General features: G+C 37.9%; 1 long non-coding RNA gene across 1 annotated transcript; it reads right to left on the bottom strand.

Moving 5' to 3' along the window:
- Positions 1-2,907: 2,907 nt before the first annotated feature.
- On the bottom strand, positions 2,908-8,073 carry LOC103793514 (uncharacterized). Its single transcript, XR_004742692.3, has 5 exons — positions 7,764-8,073; positions 7,534-7,609; positions 7,339-7,447; positions 4,892-5,079; positions 2,908-4,671 (listed from the first exon to the last, which is right to left on the bottom strand). It is a non-coding gene; the product is annotated as an uncharacterized LOC103793514 (long non-coding RNA).
- Positions 8,074-8,752: the final 679 nt, after the last annotated feature.

An 8,752-nucleotide genomic window follows, 5' to 3' on the forward strand; every position in this document is an offset into this window, starting at 1 on the left:
TCAGCCTCCATAACTGTAAGAAATAAATTTATTTTCTTTATAAATTACCCAGTTTTAGGTATTCTGCTGTGAGCAACAGAAAGCAGACTGAGACAGGGTTCATTGACTCTGATGTGTATGTTTCTTCTTTTTATCATTGTTTATATTGTAAAAAGAGCAGCCTTTTCCTGAGTACTATTCTATATGAATAAGGGAACTATTCGTGTATTTTTGTCATGACTTTGCCTTTTGGCTTGGCTCAATGAATTCATGTATTATTTTTGAATTGCCTTTTTTTTTTACTACCTTCCTGAAATTTCAGGAACTTCTTATTTAGAAATTAGAATAGGGCATAAATCAACACTGTGAAATAAATTCGAAAGAATAATTTAGGCTCATAAATCAATATCAATGCTACCCATGAAATAAATTTAAAAGAATAACAGATTTAGCGTGGAAATATTCTCTGTCTCTCTCTGTCTCAACCAAGGAAGTTGTCAAATCCTCATTTCCATCCATCTCCTCTGTTCTGTTCCAACACCTCTCTCAGGCTTCCTTTGCCTGTTGTTTAGGTTAGTATAGTGAATAGCCAAGCTATTTCTGATTTCAATTTTTTCCCCTCCCATTCATTCTAGATAGCTGTTCGATTAATGTTTCTGGATATCTCTGACTTACTAGAAAACCATCAATGGCTCACCTTCCAAAATAAATAAAATCTGTACAATTTAGCCCAATATTGAGGACCCAAATTTGTCTTTTACATTTGTTTTCTCTCACTCTCCTCCTTCAGATTTCTACCGCACTAGAGAAGCCAGATAATTATAATATCTCTGCACACTTTTTATACTTTTCTACCTTCATTACTTTGTTCAACTTCTTTCCTTCCTCTGGAAAACCTGTCTCCTCCCATATCTGTTTCCTCAAATTATAACTACATTGGGTCCAGATCACATACAGTCCCTGAAACTGGCTATGATTTTTCAAGTTTCTGCTCTTCTTTAGCGGCTTTAATGATATGTCTCTTCATGGCACACAGCACTTCCTGTATTCCATATTAATGATTTGTGTACATGAGGACTTTCTTCTGGGAGACTATAGCTAATTGAAAATAGACAGGAGACTTTTAAATTTTGTATTCATGATTAAGAAATACTTCTTTTCTTTCCTAAAGCGCCCAAATACTCAATAAATAGCTGATAGATGATTGAATCTCTTTGAGTAGATGGATAAAAAATGAGGGAGGGCATTTTTAAATAGAATTTGAGGATGTTTTGAGCTGTTTGTCTTGTTTTGATCCCTGAAACAGTTATGAGATTGTCGCTGCTGGGAAAGAAGACGGATAATGGTGAAAAAAATCTTAGGCAATACATGGACAATTGTAAGAACAGATGTAGTTTGTGGCCACATCATATTTAATAACAGTAAATTCTGCTTTCCAGTGCGGTTAGGGAAGAGTTGGAATCTGAAATAGGCCGGGTCAACCCGGTATGTACTTTTTTTCTAACAGCATTTTCCTCATCAGGCTCAGAATTTGAGGTAGTGCATGGTAGAAAAAGCCTGTAAGTTTAATTCAAAAACTGTTTTGCTATACTTAAAAAATAGCATTTGTAAAGGCTTAAAATAATCACAGACAAATAATACAGGGGAATATGGAATACAGCCAGGGGCCAAGATAATATAAATGATTTCATTTTTAAAAAAAACCTCACAATTGTTGAATAGACACTGGATGCTGAATTTGACAGTGTGAATCTATATGGCTGCATCCTCTGTACATACTTAGAAAATGATGAGTATATAGTGAGCCGTTCAGATCAGGCTGAGTCAGGGGAAATTATGATCATTAGGAATTGGCTTTCCTAATGATAATAATGAAAATAAGGAAAGAAAATCCCTAATGATAATAATTTAACCTGGCTCACTAATGATCTCTTCTGGAGAATTGAGTTAATATTTGATAACTTGTACCTCACTTGTTTTCTTTTCTTTTTCTTTTGAGACAGAGACTTGCTCTGTTACCCAGGCTGGAGTGCAGTGGCATGATCTCAGCTCACTGCAACCTCTGCTTCCTGGATTCAAGTGATTCTCCTGCCTCAGCCTCCCGAGTAGCTGGGATTACAGGCGCCTGCCACCACTCGCAGCTGATTTTTATACTTTTAGTAGACATGGTGTTTCATCATGTTAGCCAGGCTGGTCTCGAACTCCTGACCTTAGGTGACCCACCTGCCTCAGCCTCCCAAAGTGCTGGGATTACAGGTATGAGCCACCGTGCCTGGCCCTGTCTCACTGTTTCTACCCAAGACAGTATACAAGTTGAGCATCCCACATCTAAATGGAAACAACATGATGCTCTAAGGAAATGCTCATTTGAACACCGATGATTGCGGATTTCTGCATTTGGGAGACTCAACCAGTGTAACGCAAGTATTTCAAAATCTGAAAAATAATCCAGTATCTGAACGACTTCCGGTCCCAAGCATTTCATATAAGGAATATTCAACTTGTATTTTATTTAAATTGATTTCCCTTATGGATTTGTGTGTGTGTAGCTTAGGGAAACAATGGCTGTTAATAGAGGAAGGAGGAGAACTTCTTGGTCATTCATTTCAAATAAACCATTCTGTGACCCCAACTCTTCCCGTCATGAGAGTGAGTAAGTTTCTAGGCAGGCTTTTTCAGATTTAGTGTTTTACCTACTTAAAAACATCACAGGAGATGATTGCAAAATGATTCGCATTTATGCAAATGGGTATAATGACTATGCCATCTTGAGAACCAGAATCAATCCACTATACATTTTTTAAAAATCCACACTTGTTGACCAATGTGTGTTAAGAACTGTGCTATCTTATAGCAGACATATGAACTCAACTGATCTTCAAATGATTCTGCATTTTCACTTTTATTTTAAAAACACAGGTTCTCAGGATGAAAAGTAATAAGAAAGGGCAATTTTGTTATAATTAATACTATAGAGCATATATGGTTTCCCTCATTCATATTTTTATTTGATTTTGGATGAATTTGATCCATTGGGATAGGCAGGACAGAAATTTTGCAAATAAGGAAGATAAGGGAGAAATGCTAGTTCGTTGCCCAGGTTTGTCTAGTGGGTAAATGACTGAACTTGCAAACATAAATCCTTTGATGATTCAACAGTCCTCATTTCTCAATCACAACAAAGTGGTTAAAACCACATTAAATACAAGGAGACAAAAGTCAAAATTTGAAGACGAAAGCCTGGATAAAGGCATCCCCACCATGAGTAAAGCTTGTCCCTGGATTGGGCTTCTTTGGAGATGACGCTCATACTTACTCCTGTTTAATATAATATTATATATATGGATAATATTGCTATATAGGTGTAATATACTAGGTGCTTTCCCTATAATACTAGATATGTCCATCAAAAGTCAGGTCAGCCCTTGAACTTTGTGCTTTGGGTCTCTGTACTATACCTTAAGAGGAACACAGGGCATGGAGGGTCATCCAGAGCAGAGCAGCCAGCTTCATAAAAGAGACTTTGATCTGAATCTTGATCATATTTGACAATGTTAAAGTGGTAGAGTGACTGACAAAGTTCAGTCAGAGGAATGGAAGGCTTTGCTGGGAAGAATCAGCATCGTGTGGACTGTGTAGATTCATTCCCCAAGCTTTACAGGAAGGCCTGGGGCAAATCGTTGGAGACTATGGGGAATTAGCTCATTTTAACCAAAGAGTGACTAAAATATTTTAACCGCTCAGAAGTGAAAGAGGCCTTGTTGTGAGGTAACAAGGGAGGGCTAAACTTTATTAACAGCTACTCTAGCAAGTGGTATCATTGCAGGTTATTACTACTACTACCCAAGCAATACTAACCGTAAACTACAGACATTTATTCACACTTAGTGTGAATCAGATTCAAAGGGATTAAGTAATTTGCTCAAACACACAGCTAGCAAATAACTGTAAGTCTTTTGTACTAGTTGCGAGATTGGACTAGACGACACCTTCAACAATAAGACATTGTAACTCCATGAAAATGCTGCCTTACTTTAATGCCTTGTGAAGAATGAATCTAAATGGAACCCAGGGGTCTGACAAGTAAGTAGGATGCTATTGACAAGGAAACACTGACTCTTTCACAAACCAAAGAGAGGGATACGCACGGCTTCGAGAAATGAACAAGAACAAGAGTGAAATGATCACCATCTGCCTCATTCCCCAAAACACAAAGTGAGAGAAGGCACAAAATCAGCAAGGGTCACTTTTGAATCGTGGGGCTAGTTTTAAGTAGAAAAGATATTCAACAGAAAGTTTAGGAAATGGAGAATGGACAAGGAGAAACACACAGCTAAATAAAAAATAAGAAAAGGGAAAAACTGGAAAAATATCTCAGGTACATCTACTTAAGATTTGGTTTCTGATAGTTCTTTAAAGAGGATGAAACATCAGGAGAATGATCCCTGCACCAGGCTGAGATGCAAGAGACCTTGGCTTTTGTCCCTGATAAAAGTTGGCAAAACGTCTCATCTGATTCAGTGATTATGTCTCTGCACTGACTCTGGTCCAGCACGCAGACTCTCCCTCAGGCCCATTTCCATCTTCTCCTTTGTGTACTCCAGCAATAGAATCCATTGTGTAACACTGAGGCAGTGATTTTGGTTTTCAACCTGAAGGTTCAGATGATTTAGCCAAAGAGTAAGTCAGTCCCTGAGAGAAATAACAACACAAGGTTATCAGGGCTGTGTATGCTGTGACTCTCAGATGTCTGAAGGCTATCATGTGAAACCTGCCTGTTAATGGAAAGAATTAGCACATAGCCACAGCTACTTATAACATTGACTTAAAGTAAGAGATTCTTTGACAAAACAGTTTTATTTCCTTCCCAAGTAAAAATTGGAGAGAGCAATTCTACTCAGCTGTTAGATACCTGGGCGATTTCATCATGTGCTGCCCCATCTCTCCAGTGTTGTCCTCGTCCTTGCGGTTTTCCAGGGCTTGTCATCACATCCATTTTCCAGGTAGCAGGATGGAGCAAGGAAAAGGAGATGATATATCTCTTCCATTTTAAGTTTCAGACATCTCATTAGCCAGAACCTGGTCACGTGCCACATCCATCTGCAAGGGAAACAGAAATAGTCTCCATCCTGAGTGGTCATGTGATGCAGATTAAAAACTGTATTACTATGAAAGGAAAGAATGGACTAATGAGGGTAAACAAGTGTCTTTATGGAAACGTGGCCACCCATGCATCAGCACACACTCCCTGCATCTGTCTCTTTTCACCACTGTAATTTTCAATAAAACCACACTCCGGTCATTTGTTACAAAGCGCATGTTAGTATTCTCGCTATACAGACATTCTCAGTGTTTTATTTGGCCAATTCATTAAAGTCAGCATTTGGGGCAGGCCATATGGGTGTGTTTAGCTACAGTGAATCAGTCATCTTGAGTAAAGGAAATGTCTTTGGAAAGACATTGCTGAGAGAGCCCAGTGTGGGCTTGAAGTGATGAATGCTTTGTTTTGCAGAGTACATTAGACCAGGTCATTCTGGGGGTGAAGGAGTAAGGTGGGGAAAATCAGATACTCCAATTAGAGAGCTGATGATGGATTGAACATTTTAAATAATTCTCTCAAATAGGCAGAGAGAAAAGGCTTTTCACGATACAATCAGGAACTAACATAGTCCCAGTGGCAACCAATAATGATTAAACTGACTGGGGAATGATTCGGAGACATAAAAGGGAATATATAAAAAGATTGGAAAGAAGCATCCATCATTAGCTAGGGGAAAAACCTGAAAACCAGGGCAATAATAAAAATGAGGAAAAACAAGTGCTTCACTAAAGAGTCTGAGGTTGGCACAAATACCAAAGTATTCTCCAGAAATTTCAACCCAGTAGGATGCACTGATGAAGTGATATTCCATCCCATATCTTTCACAGTATTTTAAGGTTCTCTTATTTCCACATTAAAAAACAAGAAATAGAAAATGTTTGAAACAACTGTTCACCCTGAGTCTAGTCAGATTTTTGGCAATTATATTCAGCAACGTTTTTAGGAGAATGTTATATTTCACTATGATATCAAAAGCTGGAGATCATTTAAATTCTTCTTGACTCAATCCCTTATACCTCTGAATATTTAGAAAGAACTCTTTTTCTTGCCAGTGAAAGCACCTGAGAAAATAAGGCCCTTTGATTTTTTTATATGGGCCTATCCAAATACTCTGCCGCACATGACATTTTAAAAAATTTGAGTTCACTAAAAAGGAACTTTACAAATATTCACACAAAGATAGCTTTCATTGCTTGTACGTCCATATATATACATCACATTCCTACGTCTGTGTGCATGGCGCAGATACCATGCAAGAGTGAAACTTACCTCGTTGTTTGATGATTATTTTCACACAAACTTTGCTAAAAATACATAAAAGTGCTGATTTTACAGATTGTCTAATGAGTTGATTTTTGTTTGAATTATAGAAAGCAATTCAGTCTGCTGTGACATTTGAAGAAAACCAGCAGGCTTTTCTTCTCAGATGTTTTCAGTTTCAAAGTCCAAAGAACTAGGATGAGGACTGTGTTCGTCTCCAGCTACGTGTATTTTAAATAAGCTGTTAAGTAAATATTTTTTTGTGATGAGAGTTTTTAATAAGCACTAATTAAGATTTTCTTATTTTTTTCTTAAATGATGAAACAACTCACTTCAATTCTACTTCTGTTTAACTCTGTATGTATGAAACACATTTTTAAAATATTCTTTAAGGCATAAGTATTTGTTATTCACATTTTACTATTTATACATCTTTTTGGTCAAAATTTTAGAACAGTGGCCACATAATTTTTTGGAGTAAAGCAGTGGTCTGGTTTTTAAAAGAGGCATTTGAGGGTTCACTGCGGATAATAATCTATTTCTGGAAGCACTCAGCTAGAAAAAAAGAAGTTAAAGCAATTCCAAATTTTGGCTAGCATCTTTAAAATATAAGAACATCATTTCCCAGGGAAACAATGACAGCAACGAATGGTAATGTCATTTAGAAAAATTCAATAGAGAACTTCCAAAAGCGCTCAAATGACCAGAATCAACTTTGAAATATGTGATTTAACTAAATCTGTTTTACCTTAAAAATGAACCAAGTCAGTATGATATAATTTATGAGTAAAATTTGCTGAAATCTCGAGCTTTATGTAATAAGACTTTGAGAGTGCATGAGAATCAGGCAGCTAGAATGAATAAGCTGTGAAAAACCAAAGGCCGATTTGCTTTATGGGCCACAAAAAAAAAAAAAAAAAAACTGCTGAAAATATCCTGACATTATTAACAAGAATGCTTTAGGAACAGAAATTTTGGTCTGCTGCCTTCATACTTACCAAATCAACCACTTGCAATGCTGTGTTGAGAAGCAGTCAAAATAAGCTGAGATTAGGGGCCTTAATGACTGGCTCACTCCCTTTTCTTCTTTTTGGCCCTCTGAAATCACTAGTATAAACAAACAGAAACTTAGAAAAGAAATGTCTCTTGTGAGAGTCAAATACAGTGTTGCCCAACAAATGCAGTGACCTCACCTCCTCGCTCTTCAGAAAGTCCTCTGATCACCTCTGCTCACAAGCACTCCTTTGGGAGGAGTGGCTCTCCTGACACCTAGGCAGGGGACAGGCCATATTCCGCAAATGCTAGTTCTTTCTTGTTACAAATATTAAAAACACAATACCCACCTATATTAGTCTGTTTTCATGTTGCTGTAAAGACATATCTGAGGCTCGATAATTTATAAGGAAAAGGAAGTTTAACTCACAGTTCTACGTGGCTAGGGAGGCATCACAATCATGGCAGAAGGTGAAAGGCGCTTCTCACATGGCAACAGACAGGAGAAAAGAGCTTGTGCAGGGAACCTGCCCTTTATAAAACCATCAGATCTCATGAGAGTTATTCCCTATTATGAGAACAACACAGGAAAGACCCATCACCACAATTCAATTACCTCCCACCGGTCACCCCCACAACACATGGGAATTCAAGATGAGATCTGGGTGGGGACACAGCCAAACCATATCACCATCCTTACATAAATTTGCCATTGAAATGCTGATTCTTTGGTCAAAATTACCTAATATTACATTTTCCCCTGATTCTTGATTTTGAAATAAGTCCTATGAATCTGTAAGTTATTAGTTTTTTACTTGAGAGCCGCCTGCTTATTTCCTAATTACAGAATAAGGCAGTAAAAATATACAGGATGGAATCCCCTCAAAGACAATGCCTCTGGAAAGAGACCCAGCAACTAACTCACAGGGATGGGCCAACCAGTTCAGGGCAGCCTGCATTTGTGGAAAACTACTCTAACCATAAGAACTTCACTGCAAACATACTGATAATTAATGTGACATGTTTGAAATAAGAAAGAGAATGCAATTCTGTAAGGTGATCATATTAGCAAACTGGTTTTTAGAGAAAGAATGTGCGCTCTACCTCCTTTGGAGGGAGTTGCTTGACAATTTCCAGTGTCTGAAGTCAAAGTGGGGATGCCCTGTTCTGATCCCAATCCCCCTCACAGGAACTCTGTTGCAGCTGATCACTGCCAGCCAGGAGCAGCCTGTGTGCTCTCTGTGTGCTGGGACAGGAAAAATGTTCAAAAACACAGCCACAAGGTAATAGAATATCTCTGTCAAATAAGAAGCAGGGTCACTTAGGATCGGAAATGTTTGAGCTGTAGAAACTGTTGAAAAACTAAAGGATGCTTTTTTATTTGAGGTACCATTCTTTTGTTGTCCTCCAAACAGAATG

Source organism: Callithrix jacchus, chromosome 5, assembly GCF_049354715.1.
Source record: "Callithrix jacchus isolate 240 chromosome 5, calJac240_pri, whole genome shotgun sequence".
NCBI classification, from domain to species: Eukaryota; Metazoa; Chordata; class Mammalia; order Primates; family Cebidae; genus Callithrix; species Callithrix jacchus.